Here is a 15,071-nt window from a genome sequence, read left to right on the forward strand (position 1 = left end):
TGAACCAAGTGTTTTTTTTTCTTTTTTTTTTCTTATTTTCAGGCAAATGTCGGCGTGGTCGTTTTGATGTTGCAGAATAGCGGCGTTTGCGTTCGGTGAGGTTTGTGCTGGTGTGATGAGTAGACGAGTGGAGCTCACCGTGAGTTTGAACGGTGTGTGATTCGGTGTCTCTGTTCGGCGGTGCCTCTACACCTCATACTTACCTGGCAGGGGCGAGACCATGATCAAGAAGGTGGTTCACCCAGGGCGAGGCTCAGCCATTGCACTCCGGTTGTGCTGACCGCTGCGAATTCCCCAAATGTGGGAATCTCGACTGCATAATTTCTGATAGTGGGGGACTGCGTTCGCGCTCTCCCCTGATTTCTGTGGTGGCAAAAATAGAGTTTGTAGGTTTTAGCCGACCGTCGTTGTTCGATGTGCAGCTCGGATCAGGAGAACGGATTTGTGGCATTTTTGCGTTGGGACAAAAGTGGTCGTCCAGAGCTATTTTTGGAAAGGCAGCATAACATAAAAGGCAGCTTACATAGAAAGCTTGTTGATACAAACGTTAAAGAGACCGGTATTTTAAATCAGCTTTAGCACTGGGCCAGGCACGTGCACAGACATTTTTGGGGGCAGGTGCTCAAGCCAAAAAAAGGGCACCCATCGCCAAAATTATTAATAAAATAAAAAATGAAAAAACACAGTAGGATATTTAACTTATATATAAAGTTAGTGGGGGACTGCGTTCGCGCTCTCCCCTGATTTCTGTGGTGGCAAAGATAGAGCTTGTAGATTTTAGCCGACCGTATTCAATTAGTTTCTTGTTCTGTATGATTTTCATTCTGATTCGTTGTTCTTTTGCGTGCAGTTCCTATCAATTGGACGGATTCGTGGGGAAAAAAGTGGTCGTTCAGAGCTATTTTTGGATAGGCAGCGTTTACATAAAAAGCTTGTTGATACAAACGTGAAATAGAACGCTAATTTCTGATAATGAGGGACCGCGTTCGCGCTTTCCCTTGATTTCTGTGGTGGCAAAGCAAGAGCTTGTAAAATTGAGCGAGACCGTATTCATTTTGTTTCTTGTTCTGTATGATTTTCATTCTGATTCGTCGTATTTCGATTTGCAGCTCGGATCAAGAACGGATTTGTGGCGTTTTTGCCTTGGAAAAAAAGTGGTCGTCCAGAGCTGTTTTTGGATAGGCAGCGTTTACATAAAAAGCTTGTTGATACAAACGTTAAAGAGACCGGTATTTTAGATCAGCTTTAGCACTGGGCACATAATTAGCCGTTTGCACTATTTCTTAGGCTAATTTGACCGTTTCATGATTGAGCTATGCCAAACATGTAAAGGGCATGCTTGTCAGGTGGATTTTTACAGTGTTTTCTTTTTTCTTTTTTGTAGATCAATTTGAAATGATCATTTTTTTCTTCTGTTTTGGTTGAACCAAGTGGTTTTTTTTTCTTATTTTCAGGCAAATGTCGGCGTGGTCGTTTTGATGTTGCAGAATAGCGGCGTTTTGTGCTGGTGTGATGAGTAGACGAGTGGAGCTCACCGTGAGTTTGAACGGTGTGTGATTCGGTGTCTCTGTTCGGCGGTGCCTCTACACCTCATACTTACCTGGCAGAAGCGAGACCATGATCAAGAAGGTGGTTCACCCAGGGCGAGGCTCAGCCATTGCACTCCGGTTGTGCTGACCGCTGCGAATTCCCCAAATGTGGGAATCTCGACTGCATCATTTCTGATAGTGGGGGACTGCGTTCGCGCTCTCCCCTGATTTCTGTGGTGGCAAAAATAGAGTTTGTAGATTTTAGCCGACCGTCGTTGTTCGATGTGCAGCTCGGATCAGGAGAACGGATTTGTGGCATTTTTGCGTTGGGACAAAAGTGGTCGTCCAGAGCTATTTTTGGAAAGGCAGCATAACATAAAAGGCAGCTTACATAAAAAGCTTGTTGATACAAACGTTAAAGAGACCGGTATTTTAAATCAGCTTTAGCACTGGGCCAGGCACGTGCACAGACATTTTTGGGGGCAGGTGCTCAAGCCAAAAAAAGGGCACTCATCGCCAAAATTATTAATAAAATAAAAAATGAAAAAACACAGTAGGATATTTAACTTATATATAAAGTTAGTGGGGGACTGCGTTCGAGCTTGTAGATTTTAGCCGACCGTATTCAATTAGTTTCTTGTTCTGTATGATTTTCATTCTGATTCGTTGTTCTTTTGCGTGCAGTTCCGATCAATTGGACGGATTCGTGGGGCAAAAAGTGGTAGTTCAGAGCTATTTTTGGATAGGCAGCGTTTGCATAAAAAGCTTGTTGATACAAACGTGAAATAGAACGCTAATTTCTGATAATGAGGGACCGCGTTCGCGCTTTCCCTTGATTTCTGTGGTGGCAAAGCAAGAGCTTGTAAAATTGAGCGAGACCGTATTCATTTTTTTCTTGTTCTGTATGATTTTCGTTCTGATTCGTCGTATTTCGATTTGAAGCTCGGATAGAACGGATTTGTGGCGTTTTTGCCTTGGAAAAAAAGTGGTCGTCCAGAGCTATTTTTGGATAGGCAGCGTTTACATAAAAAGCTTGTTGATACAAACGTTAAAGAGACCGGTATTTTAGATCAGCTTTAGCACTGGGCACATAATTAGCCGTTTGCACTATTTCTTAGGCTAATTTGACCGTTTCATGATTGAGCTATGCCAAACCTGTAAAGGGCATGCTTGTCAGGTGGATTTTTACAGTGTTTTTTTCTTTTCTTTTTTGTAGATCAATTTGAAATGATCATTTTTTTCTTCTGTTTTGGTTGAACCAAGTGTTTTTTTTTTTTTTTTTTTTTTTTTCTTATTTTCAGGCAAATGTCGGCGTGGTCGTTTTGATGTTGCAGAATAGCGGCGTTTGCGTTCGGTGAGGTTTGTGCTGGTGTGATGAGTAGACGAGTGGAGCTCACCGTGAGTTTGAACGGTGTGTGATTCGGTGTCTCTGTTCGGCGGTGCCTCTACACCTCATACTTACCTGGCAGGGGCGAGACCATGATCAAGAAGGTGGTTCACCCAGGGCGAGGCTCAGCTATTGCACTCCGGTTGTGCTGACCGCTGCGAATTCCCCAAATGTGGGAATCTCGACTGCATAATTTCTGATAGTGGGGGACTGCGTTCGCGCTCTTCCCTGATTTCTGTGGTGGCAAAAATAGAGTTTGTAGGTTTTAGCCGACCGTCGTTGTTCGATGTGCAGCTCGGATCAGGAGAACGGATTTGTGGCATTTTTGCGTTGGGACAAAAGTGGTCGTCCAGAGCTATTTTTGGAAAGGCAGCATAACATAAAAGGCAGCTTACATAGAAAGCTTGTTGATACAAACGTTAAAGAGACCGGTATTTTAAATCAGCTTTAGCACTGGGCCAGGCACGTGCACAGACATTTTTGGGGGCAGGTGCTCAAGCCAAAAAAAGGGCACCCATCGCCAAAATTATTAATAAAATAAAAAATGAAAAAACACAGTAGGATATTTAACTTATATATAAAGTTAGTGGGGGACTGCGTTCGCGCTCTCCCCTGATTTCTGTGGTGGCAAAGATAGAGCTTGTAGATTTTAGCCGACCGTATTCAATTAGTTTCTTGTTCTGTATGATTTTCATTCTGATTCGTTGTTCTTTTGCGTGCAGTTCCTATCAATTGGACGGATTCGTGGGGAAAAAAGTGGTCGTTCAGAGCTATTTTTGGATAGGCAGCGTTTACATAAAAAGCTTGTTGATACAAACGTGAAATAGAACGCTAATTTCTGATAATGAGGGACCGCGTTCGCGCTTTCCCTTGATTTCTGTGGTGGCAAAGCAAGAGCTTGTAAAATTGAGCGAGACCGTATTCATTTTGTTTCTTGTTCTGTATGATTTTCATTCTGATTCGTCGTATTTCGATTTGCAGCTCGGATCAAGAACGGATTTGTGGCGTTTTTGCCTTGGAAAAAAAGTGGTCGTCCAGAGCTGTTTTTGGATAGGCAGCGTTTACATAAAAAGCTTGTTGATACAAACGTTAAAGAGACCGGTATTTTAGATCAGCTTTAGCACTGGGCACATAATTAGCCGTTTGCACTATTTCTTAGGCTAATTTGACCGTTTCATGATTGAGCTATGCCAAACATGTAAAGGGCATGCTTGTCAGGTGGATTTTTACAGTGTTTTCTTTTTTCTTTTTTGTAGATCAATTTGAAATGATCATTTTTTTCTTCTGTTTTGGTTGAACCAAGTGGTTTTTTTTTCTTATTTTCAGGCAAATGTCGGCGTGGTCGTTTTGATGTTGCAGAATAGCGGCGTTTTGTGCTGGTGTGATGAGTAGACGAGTGGAGCTCACCGTGAGTTTGAACGGTGTGTGATTCGGTGTCTCTGTTCGGCGGTGCCTCTACACCTCATACTTACCTGGCAGGAGCGAGACCATGATCAAGAAGGTGGTTCACCCAGGGCGAGGCTCAGCCATTGCACTCCGGTTGTGCTGACCGCTGCGAATTCCCCAAATGTGGGAATCTCGACTGCATCATTTCTGATAGTGGGGGACTGCGTTCGCGCTCTCCCCTGATTTCTGTGGTGGCAAAAATAGAGTTTGTAGATTTTAGCCGACCGTCGTTGTTCGATGTGCAGCTCGGATCAGGAGAACGGATTTGTGGCATTTTTGCGTTGGGACAAAAGTGGTCGTCCAGAGCTATTTTTGGAAAGGCAGCATAACATAAAAGGCAGCTTACATAAAAAGCTTGTTGATACAAACGTTAAAGAGACCGGTATTTTAAATCAGCTTTAGCACTGGGCCAGGCACGTGCACAGACATTTTTGGGGGCAGGTGCTCAAGCCAAAAAAAGGGCACTCATCGCCAAAATTATTAATAAAATAAAAAATGAAAAAACACAGTAGGATATTTAACTTATATATAAAGTTAGTGGGGGACTGCGTTCGAGCTTGTAGATTTTAGCCGACCGTATTCAATTAGTTTCTTGTTCTGTATGATTTTCATTCTGATTCGTTGTTCTTTTGCGTGCAGTTCCGATCAATTGGACGGATTCGTGGGGCAAAAAGTGGTAGTTCAGAGCTATTTTTGGATAGGCAGCGTTTGCATAAAAAGCTTGTTGATACAAACGTGAAATAGAACGCTAATTTCTGATAATGAGGGACCGCGTTCGCGCTTTCCCTTGATTTCTGTGGTGGCAAAGCAAGAGCTTGTAAAATTGAGCGAGACCGTATTCATTTTTTTCTTGTTCTGTATGATTTTCGTTCTGATTCGTCGTATTTCGATTTGAAGCTCGGATAGAACGGATTTGTGGCGTTTTTGCCTTGGAAAAAAAGTGGTCGTCCAGAGCTATTTTTGGATAGGCAGCGTTTACATAAAAAGCTTGTTGATACAAACGTTAAAGAGACCGGTATTTTAGATCAGCTTTAGCACTGGGCACATAATTAGCCGTTTGCACTATTTCTTAGGCTAATTTGACCGTTTCATGATTGAGCTATGCCAAACCTGTAAAGGGCATGCTTGTCAGGTGGATTTTTACAGTGTTTTTTTCTTTTCTTTTTTGTAGATCAATTTGAAATGATCATTTTTTTCTTCTGTTTTGGTTGAACCAAGTGTTTTTTTCTTTTTTTTTTTTTCTTATTTTCAGGCAAATGTCGGCGTGGTCGTTTTGATGTTGCAGAATAGCGGCGTTTGCGTTCGGTGAGGTTTGTGCTGGTGTGATGAGTAGACGAGTGGAGCTCACCGTGAGTTTGAACGGTGTGTGATTCGGTGTCTCTGTTCGGCGGTGCCTCTACACCTCATACTTACCTGGCAGGGGCGAGACCATGATCAAGAAGGTGGTTCACCCAGGGCGAGGCTCAGCCATTGCACTCCGGTTGTGCTGACCGCTGCGAATTCCCCAAATGTGGGAATCTCGACTGCATAATTTCTGATTGTGGGGGACTGCGTTCGCGCTCTCCCCTGATTTCTGTGGTGGCAAAAATAGAGTTTGCAGATTTTAGCCGACCGTCGTTGTTCGATGTGCTGCTCGGATCAGGAGAACGGATTTGTGGCATTTTTGCGTTGGGACAAAAGTGGTCGTCCAGAGCTATTTTTGGAAAGGCAGCGTTTACATAAAAAGCTTGTTGATACAAACGTTAAAGAGACCGGTATTTTAAATCAGCTTTAGCACTGGGCCAGGCACGTGCACAGACATTTTTGGGGGCAGGTGCTCAAGCCAAAAAAAGGGCACCCATCGCCAAAATTATTAATGAAATAAAAAATGAAAAAACACAGTAGGATATTTAACTTATATATAAAGTTAGTGGGGGACTGCGTTCGCGCTCTCCCCTGATTTCTGTGGTGGCAAAGATAGAGCTTGTAGATTTTAGCCGACCGTATTCAATTAGTTTCTTGACTAAAGAGACCGGTATTTTAAATCAGCTTTAGCACTGGGCCAGGCACGTGCACAGACATTTTTGGGGGCAGGTGCTCAAGCCAAATAAAGAGCACCCATCGCCAAAATTATTAATGAAATAAAAATTGAAAAAACACAGTAGGATATTTAACTTATATATAAAGTTAGTGGGGGACTGCGTTCGCGCTCTCCCCTGATTTCTGTGGTGGCAAAGATAGAGCTTGTAGATTTTAGCCGACCGTATTCAATTAGTTTCTTGTTCTGTATGATTTTCATTCTGATTCGTTGTTCTTTTGCGTGCAGTTCCGATCAATTGGACGCATTCGTGGGGAAAAAAGTGGTCGTTCAGAGCTATTTTTGGATAGGCAGCGTTTACATAAAAAGCTTGTTGATACAAACGTGAAATAGAACGCTAATTTCTGATAATGAGGGACCGCGTTCGCGCTCTCCCCTGATTTCTGTGGTGGCAAAAATAGAGTTTGTAGGTTTTAGCCGACCGTCGTTGTTCGATGTGCAGCTCGGATCAGGAGAACGGATTTGTGGCATTTTTGCGTTGGGACAAAAGTGGTCGTCCAGAGCTATTTTTGGAAAGGCAGCATAACATAAAAGGCAGCTTACATAAAAAGCTTGTTGATACAAACGTTAAAGAGACCGGTATTTTAAATCAGCTTTAGCACTGGGCCAGGCACGTGCACAGACATTTTTGGGGGCAGGTGCTCAAGCCAAAAAAAGGGCACCCATCGCCAAAATTATTAATAAAATAAAAAATGAAAAAACACAGTAGGATATTTAACTTATATATAAAGTTAGTGGGGGACTGCGTTCGCGCTCTCCCCTGATTTCTGTGGTGGCAAAAATAGAGTTTGTAGATTTTGTTCGATGTGCAGCTCGGATCAGGCATTTTTGCGTTGGGACAAAAGTGGTCGTCCAGAGCTATTTTTGGAAAGGCAGCGTTTACATAAAAAGCTTGTTGATACAAACGTTAAAGAGACCGGTATTTTAAATCAGCTTTAGCACTGGGCCAGGCACGTGCACAGACATTTTTGGGGGCAGGTGCTCAAGCCAAAAAAAGGGCACCCATCGCCAAAATTATTAATAAAATAAAAAATGAAAAAACACAGTAGGATATTTAACTTATATATAAAGTTAGTGGGGGACTGCGTTCGCGCTCTTCCCTGATTTCTGTGGTGGCAAAGATAGAGCTTGTAGATTTTAGCCGACCGTATTCAATTAGTTTCTTGTTCTGTATGATTTTCATTCTGATTCGTTGTTCTTTTGCGTGCAGTTCCGATCAATTGGACGGATTCGTGGGGCAAAAAGTGGTAGTTCAGAGCTATTTTTGGATAGGCAGCGTTTGCATAAAAAGCTTGTTGATACAAACGTGAAATAGAACGCTAATTTCTGATAATGAGGGACCGCGTTCGCGCTTTCCCTTGATTTCTGTGGTGGCAAAGCAAGAGCTTGTAAAATTGAGCGAGACCGTATTCATTTTTTTCTTGTTCTGTATGATTTTCGTTCTGATTCGTCGTATTTCGATTTGAAGCTCGGATAGAACGGATTTGTGGCGTTTTTGCCTTGGAAAAAAAGTGGTCGTCCAGAGCTATTTTTGGATAGGCAGCGTTTACATAAAAAGCTTGTTGATACAAACGTTAAAGAGACCGGTATTTTAGATCAGCTTTAGCACTGGGCACATAATTAGCCGTTTGCACTATTTCTTAGGCTAATTTGACCGTTTCATGATTGAGCTATGCCAAACCTGTAAAGGGCATGCTTGTCAGGTGGATTTTTACAGTGTTTTTTTCTTTTCTTTTTTGTAGATCAATTTGAAATGATCATTTTTTTCTTCTGTTTTGGTTGAACCAAGTGTTTTTTTTTTTTTTTTTTTTTTTTTTCTTATTTTCAGGCAAATGTCGGCGTGGTCGTTTTGATGTTGCAGAATAGCGGCGTTTGCGTTCGGTGAGGTTTGTGCTGGTGTGATGAGTAGACGAGTGGAGCTCACCGTGAGTTTGAACGGTGTGTGATTCGGTGTCTCTGTTCGGCGGTGCCTCTACACCTCATACTTACCTGGCAGGGGCGAGACCATGATCAAGAAGGTGGTTCACCCAGGGCGAGGCTCAGCTATTGCACTCCGGTTGTGCTGACCGCTGCGAATTCCCCAAATGTGGGAATCTCGACTGCATAATTTCTGATAGTGGGGGACTGCGTTCGCGCTCTCCCCTGATTTCTGTGGTGGCAAAAATAGAGTTTGTAGGTTTTAGCCGACCGTCGTTGTTCGATGTGCAGCTCGGATCAGGAGAACGGATTTGTGGCATTTTTGCGTTGGGACAAAAGTGGTCGTCCAGAGCTATTTTTGGAAAGGCAGCATAACATAAAAGGCAGCTTACATAGAAAGCTTGTTGATACAAACGTTAAAGAGACCGGTATTTTAAATCAGCTTTAGCACTGGGCCAGGCACGTGCACAGACATTTTTGGGGGCAGGTGCTCAAGCCAAAAAAAGGGCACCCATCGCCAAAATTATTAATAAAATAAAAAATGAAAAAACACAGTAGGATATTTAACTTATATATAAAGTTAGTGGGGGACTGCGTTCGCGCTCTCCCCTGATTTCTGTGGTGGCAAAGATAGAGCTTGTAGATTTTAGCCGACCGTATTCAATTAGTTTCTTGTTCTGTATGATTTTCATTCTGATTCGTTGTTCTTTTGCGTGCAGTTCCTATCAATTGGACGGATTCGTGGGGAAAAAAGTGGTCGTTCAGAGCTATTTTTGGATAGGCAGCGTTTACATAAAAAGCTTGTTGATACAAACGTGAAATAGAACGCTAATTTCTGATAATGAGGGACCGCGTTCGCGCTTTCCCTTGATTTCTGTGGTGGCAAAGCAAGAGCTTGTAAAATTGAGCGAGACCGTATTCATTTTGTTTCTTGTTCTGTATGATTTTCATTCTGATTCGTCGTATTTCGATTTGCAGCTCGGATCAAGAACGGATTTGTGGCGTTTTTGCCTTGGAAAAAAAGTGGTCGTCCAGAGCTGTTTTTGGATAGGCAGCGTTTACATAAAAAGCTTGTTGATACAAACGTTAAAGAGACCGGTATTTTAGATCAGCTTTAGCACTGGGCACATAATTAGCCGTTTGCACTATTTCTTAGGCTAATTTGACCGTTTCATGATTGAGCTATGCCAAACATGTAAAGGGCATGCTTGTCAGGTGGATTTTTACAGTGTTTTCTTTTTTCTTTTTTGTAGATCAATTTGAAATGATCATTTTTTTCTTCTGTTTTGGTTGAACCAAGTGGTTTTTTTTTCTTATTTTCAGGCAAATGTCGGCGTGGTCGTTTTGATGTTGCAGAATAGCGGCGTTTTGTGCTGGTGTGATGAGTAGACGAGTGGAGCTCACCGTGAGTTTGAACGGTGTGTGATTCGGTGTCTCTGTTCGGCGGTGCCTCTACACCTCATACTTACCTGGCAGGAGCGAGACCATGATCAAGAAGGTGGTTCACCCAGGGCGAGGCTCAGCCATTGCACTCCGGTTGTGCTGACCGCTGCGAATTCCCCAAATGTGGGAATCTCGACTGCATCATTTCTGATAGTGGGGGACTGCGTTCGCGCTCTCCCCTGATTTCTGTGGTGGCAAAAATAGAGTTTGTAGATTTTAGCCGACCGTCGTTGTTCGATGTGCAGCTCGGATCAGGAGAACGGATTTGTGGCATTTTTGCGTTGGGACAAAAGTGGTCGTCCAGAGCTATTTTTGGAAAGGCAGCATAACATAAAAGGCAGCTTACATAAAAAGCTTGTTGATACAAACGTTAAAGAGACCGGTATTTTAAATCAGCTTTAGCACTGGGCCAGGCACGTGCACAGACATTTTTGGGGGCAGGTGCTCAAGCCAAAAAAAGGGCACTCATCGCCAAAATTATTAATAAAATAAAAAATGAAAAAACACAGTAGGATATTTAACTTATATATAAAGTTAGTGGGGGACTGCGTTCGAGCTTGTAGATTTTAGCCGACCGTATTCAATTAGTTTCTTGTTCTGTATGATTTTCATTCTGATTCGTTGTTCTTTTGCGTGCAGTTCCGATCAATTGGACGGATTCGTGGGGCAAAAAGTGGTAGTTCAGAGCTATTTTTGGATAGGCAGCGTTTGCATAAAAAGCTTGTTGATACAAACGTGAAATAGAACGCTAATTTCTGATAATGAGGGACCGCGTTCGCGCTTTCCCTTGATTTCTGTGGTGGCAAAGCAAGAGCTTGTAAAATTGAGCGAGACCGTATTCATTTTTTTCTTGTTCTGTATGATTTTCGTTCTGATTCGTCGTATTTCGATTTGAAGCTCGGATAGAACGGATTTGTGGCGTTTTTGCCTTGGAAAAAAAGTGGTCGTCCAGAGCTATTTTTGGATAGGCAGCGTTTACATAAAAAGCTTGTTGATACAAACGTTAAAGAGACCGGTATTTTAGATCAGCTTTAGCACTGGGCACATAATTAGCCGTTTGCACTATTTCTTAGGCTAATTTGACCGTTTCATGATTGAGCTATGCCAAACCTGTAAAGGGCATGCTTGTCAGGTGGATTTTTACAGTGTTTTTTTCTTTTCTTTTTTGTAGATCAATTTGAAATGATCATTTTTTTCTTCTGTTTTGGTTGAACCAAGTGTTTTTTTTCTTTTTTTTTTTTTTCTTATTTTCAGGCAAATGTCGGCGTGGTCGTTTTGATGTTGCAGAATAGCGGCGTTTGCGTTCGGTGAGGTTTGTGCTGGTGTGATGAGTAGACGAGTGGAGCTCACCGTGAGTTTGAACGGTGTGTGATTCGGTGTCTCTGTTCGGCGGTGCCTCTACACCTCATACTTACCTGGCAGGGGCGAGACCATGATCAAGAAGGTGGTTCACCCAGGGCGAGGCTCAGCCATTGCACTCCGGTTGTGCTGACCGCTGCGAATTCCCCAAATGTGGGAATCTCGACTGCATAATTTCTGATAGTGGGGGACTGCGTTCGCGCTCTCCCCTGATTTCTGTGGTGGCAAAAATAGAGTTTGTAGGTTTTAGCCGACCGTCGTTGTTCGATGTGCAGCTCGGATCAGGAGAACGGATTTGTGGCATTTTTGCGTTGGGACAAAAGTGGTCGTCCAGAGCTATTTTTGGAAAGGCAGCATAACATAAAAGGCAGCTTACATAGAAAGCTTGTTGATACAAACGTTAAAGAGACCGGTATTTTAAATCAGCTTTAGCACTGGGCCAGGCACGTGCACAGACATTTTTGGGGGCAGGTGCTCAAGCCAAAAAAAGGGCACCCATCGCCAAAATTATTAATAAAATAAAAAATGAAAAAACACAGTAGGATATTTAACTTATATATAAAGTTAGTGGGGGACTGCGTTCGCGCTCTCCCCTGATTTCTGTGGTGGCAAAGATAGAGCTTGTAGATTTTAGCCGACCGTATTCAATTAGTTTCTTGTTCTGTATGATTTTCATTCTGATTCGTTGTTCTTTTGCGTGCAGTTCCTATCAATTGGACGGATTCGTGGGGAAAAAAGTGGTCGTTCAGAGCTATTTTTGGATAGGCAGCGTTTACATAAAAAGCTTGTTGATACAAACGTGAAATAGAACGCTAATTTCTGATAATGAGGGACCGCGTTCGCGCTTTCCCTTGATTTCTGTGGTGGCAAAGCAAGAGCTTGTAAAATTGAGCGAGACCGTATTCATTTTGTTTCTTGTTCTGTATGATTTTCATTCTGATTCGTCGTATTTCGATTTGCAGCTCGGATCAAGAACGGATTTGTGGCGTTTTTGCCTTGGAAAAAAAGTGGTCGTCCAGAGCTGTTTTTGGATAGGCAGCGTTTACATAAAAAGCTTGTTGATACAAACGTTAAAGAGACCGGTATTTTAGATCAGCTTTAGCACTGGGCACATAATTAGCCGTTTGCACTATTTCTTAGGCTAATTTGACCGTTTCATGATTGAGCTATGCCAAACATGTAAAGGGCATGCTTGTCAGGTGGATTTTTACAGTGTTTTCTTTTTTCTTTTTTGTAGATCAATTTGAAATGATCATTTTTTTCTTCTGTTTTGGTTGAACCAAGTGGTTTTTTTTTCTTATTTTCAGGCAAATGTCGGCGTGGTCGTTTTGATGTTGCAGAATAGCGGCGTTTTGTGCTGGTGTGATGAGTAGACGAGTGGAGCTCACCGTGAGTTTGAACGGTGTGTGATTCGGTGTCTCTGTTCGGCGGTGCCTCTACACCTCATACTTACCTGGCAGGAGCGAGACCATGATCAAGAAGGTGGTTCACCCAGGGCGAGGCTCAGCCATTGCACTCCGGTTGTGCTGACCGCTGCGAATTCCCCAAATGTGGGAATCTCGACTGCATCATTTCTGATAGTGGGGGACTGCGTTCGCGCTCTCCCCTGATTTCTGTGGTGGCAAAAATAGAGTTTGTAGATTTTAGCCGACCGTCGTTGTTCGATGTGCAGCTCGGATCAGGAGAACGGATTTGTGGCATTTTTGCGTTGGGACAAAAGTGGTCGTCCAGAGCTATTTTTGGAAAGGCAGCATAACATAAAAGGCAGCTTACATAAAAAGCTTGTTGATACAAACGTTAAAGAGACCGGTATTTTAAATCAGCTTTAGCACTGGGCCAGGCACGTGCACAGACATTTTTGGGGGCAGGTGCTCAAGCCAAAAAAAGGGCACTCATCGCCAAAATTATTAATAAAATAAAAAATGAAAAAACACAGTAGGATATTTAACTTATATATAAAGTTAGTGGGGGACTGCGTTCGAGCTTGTAGATTTTAGCCGACCGTATTCAATTAGTTTCTTGTTCTGTATGATTTTCATTCTGATTCGTTGTTCTTTTGCGTGCAGTTCCGATCAATTGGACGGATTCGTGGGGCAAAAAGTGGTAGTTCAGAGCTATTTTTGGATAGGCAGCGTTTGCATAAAAAGCTTGTTGATACAAACGTGAAATAGAACGCTAATTTCTGATAATGAGGGACCGCGTTCGCGCTTTCCCTTGATTTCTGTGGTGGCAAAGCAAGAGCTTGTAAAATTGAGCGAGACCGTATTCATTTTTTTCTTGTTCTGTATGATTTTCGTTCTGATTCGTCGTATTTCGATTTGAAGCTCGGATAGAACGGATTTGTGGCGTTTTTGCCTTGGAAAAAAAGTGGTCGTCCAGAGCTATTTTTGGATAGGCAGCGTTTACATAAAAAGCTTGTTGATACAAACGTTAAAGAGACCGGTATTTTAGATCAGCTTTAGCACTGGGCACATAATTAGCCGTTTGCACTATTTCTTAGGCTAATTTGACCGTTTCATGATTGAGCTATGCCAAACCTGTAAAGGGCATGCTTGTCAGGTGGATTTTTACAGTGTTTTTTTCTTTTCTTTTTTGTAGATCAATTTGAAATGATCATTTTTTTCTTCTGTTTTGGTTGAACCAAGTGTTTTTTTTTTTTTTTTTTTTTTCTTATTTTCAGGCAAATGTCGGCGTGGTCGTTTTGATGTTGCAGAATAGCGGCGTTTGCGTTCGGTGAGGTTTGTGCTGGTGTGATGAGTAGACGAGTGGAGCTCACCGTGAGTTTGAACGGTGTGTGATTCGGTGTCTCTGTTCGGCGGTGCCTCTACACCTCATACTTACCTGGCAGGGGCGAGACCATGATCAAGAAGGTGGTTCACCCAGGGCGAGGCTCAGCCATTGCACTCCGGTTGTGCTGACCGCTGCGAATTCCCCAAATGTGGGAATCTCGACTGCATAATTTCTGATTGTGGGGGACTGCGTTCGCGCTCTCCCCTGATTTCTGTGGTGGCAAAAATAGAGTTTGCAGATTTTAGCCGACCGTCGTTGTTCGATGTGCTGCTCGGATCAGGAGAACGGATTTGTGGCATTTTTGCGTTGGGACAAAAGTGGTCGTCCAGAGCTATTTTTGGAAAGGCAGCGTTTACATAAAAAGCTTGTTGATACAAACGTTAAAGAGACCGGTATTTTAAATCAGCTTTAGCACTGGGCCAGGCACGTGCACAGACATTTTTGGGGGCAGGTGCTCAAGCCAAAAAAAGGGCACCCATCGCCAAAATTATTAATAAAATAAAAAATGAAAAAACACAGTAGGATATTTAACTTATATATAAAGTTAGTGGGGGACTGCGTTCGCGCTCTCCCCTTATTTCTGTGGTGGCAAAGATAGAGCTTGTAGATTTTAGCCGACCGTATTCAATTAGTTTCTTGACTAAAGAGACCGGTATTTTAAATCAGCTTTAGCACTGGGCCAGGCACGTGCACAGACATTTTTGGGGGCAGGTGCTCAAGCCAAATAAAGAGCACCCATCGCCAAAATTATTAATGAAATAAAAATTGAAAAAACACAGTAGGATATTTAACTTATATATAAAGTTAGTGGGGGACTGCGTTCGCGCTCTCCCCTGATTTCTGTGGTGGCAAAGATAGAGCTTGTAGATTTTAGCCGACCGTATTCAATTAGTTTCTTGTTCTGTATGATTTTCATTCTGATTCGTTGTTCTTTTGCGTGCAGTTCCGATCAATTGGACGCATTCGTGGGGAAAAAAGTGGTCGTTCAGAGCTATTTTTGGATAGGCAGCGTTTACATAAAAAGCTTGTTGATACAAACGTGAAATAGAACGCTAATTTCTGATAATGAGGGACCGCGTTCGCGCTCTCCCCTGATTTCTGTGGTGGCAAAAATAGAGTTTGT

At 42.6% G+C, this 15,071-nt stretch overlaps 10 non-coding genes across 10 annotated transcripts; all 10 read left to right on the top strand.

The window, feature by feature from the left end:
• Positions 1 to 195: 195 nt before the first annotated feature.
• LOC134307440 (U1 spliceosomal RNA) lies at positions 196 to 359 on the top strand. Its single transcript, XR_010009934.1, has one exon. It is a non-coding gene; the product is annotated as a U1 spliceosomal RNA (small nuclear RNA).
• A 1,233-nt stretch (positions 360 to 1,592) lies between these two features.
• LOC134307445 (U1 spliceosomal RNA) lies at positions 1,593 to 1,756 on the top strand. Its single transcript, XR_010009938.1, has one exon. It is a non-coding gene; the product is annotated as a U1 spliceosomal RNA (small nuclear RNA).
• A 1,227-nt stretch (positions 1,757 to 2,983) lies between these two features.
• LOC134307432 (U1 spliceosomal RNA) lies at positions 2,984 to 3,147 on the top strand. The gene has a single exon (XR_010009925.1). It is a non-coding gene; the product is annotated as a U1 spliceosomal RNA (small nuclear RNA).
• Positions 3,148 to 4,380: 1,233 nt separating this feature from the next.
• On the top strand, positions 4,381 to 4,544 carry LOC134307437 (U1 spliceosomal RNA). Its single transcript, XR_010009931.1, has one exon. It is a non-coding gene; the product is annotated as a U1 spliceosomal RNA (small nuclear RNA).
• A 1,223-nt stretch (positions 4,545 to 5,767) lies between these two features.
• On the top strand, positions 5,768 to 5,931 carry LOC134307421 (U1 spliceosomal RNA). Its single transcript, XR_010009915.1, has one exon. It is a non-coding gene; the product is annotated as a U1 spliceosomal RNA (small nuclear RNA).
• A 2,489-nt stretch (positions 5,932 to 8,420) lies between these two features.
• Positions 8,421 to 8,584, top strand: LOC134307427 (U1 spliceosomal RNA). The gene has a single exon (XR_010009921.1). It is a non-coding gene; the product is annotated as a U1 spliceosomal RNA (small nuclear RNA).
• Positions 8,585 to 9,817: 1,233 nt separating this feature from the next.
• Positions 9,818 to 9,981, top strand: LOC134307438 (U1 spliceosomal RNA). Its single transcript, XR_010009932.1, has one exon. It is a non-coding gene; the product is annotated as a U1 spliceosomal RNA (small nuclear RNA).
• A 1,225-nt stretch (positions 9,982 to 11,206) lies between these two features.
• LOC134307447 (U1 spliceosomal RNA) lies at positions 11,207 to 11,370 on the top strand. The gene has a single exon (XR_010009940.1). It is a non-coding gene; the product is annotated as a U1 spliceosomal RNA (small nuclear RNA).
• A 1,233-nt stretch (positions 11,371 to 12,603) lies between these two features.
• LOC134307439 (U1 spliceosomal RNA) lies at positions 12,604 to 12,767 on the top strand. Its single transcript, XR_010009933.1, has one exon. It is a non-coding gene; the product is annotated as a U1 spliceosomal RNA (small nuclear RNA).
• Positions 12,768 to 13,991: 1,224 nt separating this feature from the next.
• On the top strand, positions 13,992 to 14,155 carry LOC134307422 (U1 spliceosomal RNA). The gene has a single exon (XR_010009916.1). It is a non-coding gene; the product is annotated as a U1 spliceosomal RNA (small nuclear RNA).
• Positions 14,156 to 15,071: the final 916 nt, after the last annotated feature.

This window comes from Trichomycterus rosablanca, unplaced genomic scaffold (assembly GCF_030014385.1).
Source record: "Trichomycterus rosablanca isolate fTriRos1 unplaced genomic scaffold, fTriRos1.hap1 scaffold_271, whole genome shotgun sequence".
NCBI classification, from domain to species: Eukaryota; Metazoa; Chordata; class Actinopteri; order Siluriformes; family Trichomycteridae; genus Trichomycterus; species Trichomycterus rosablanca.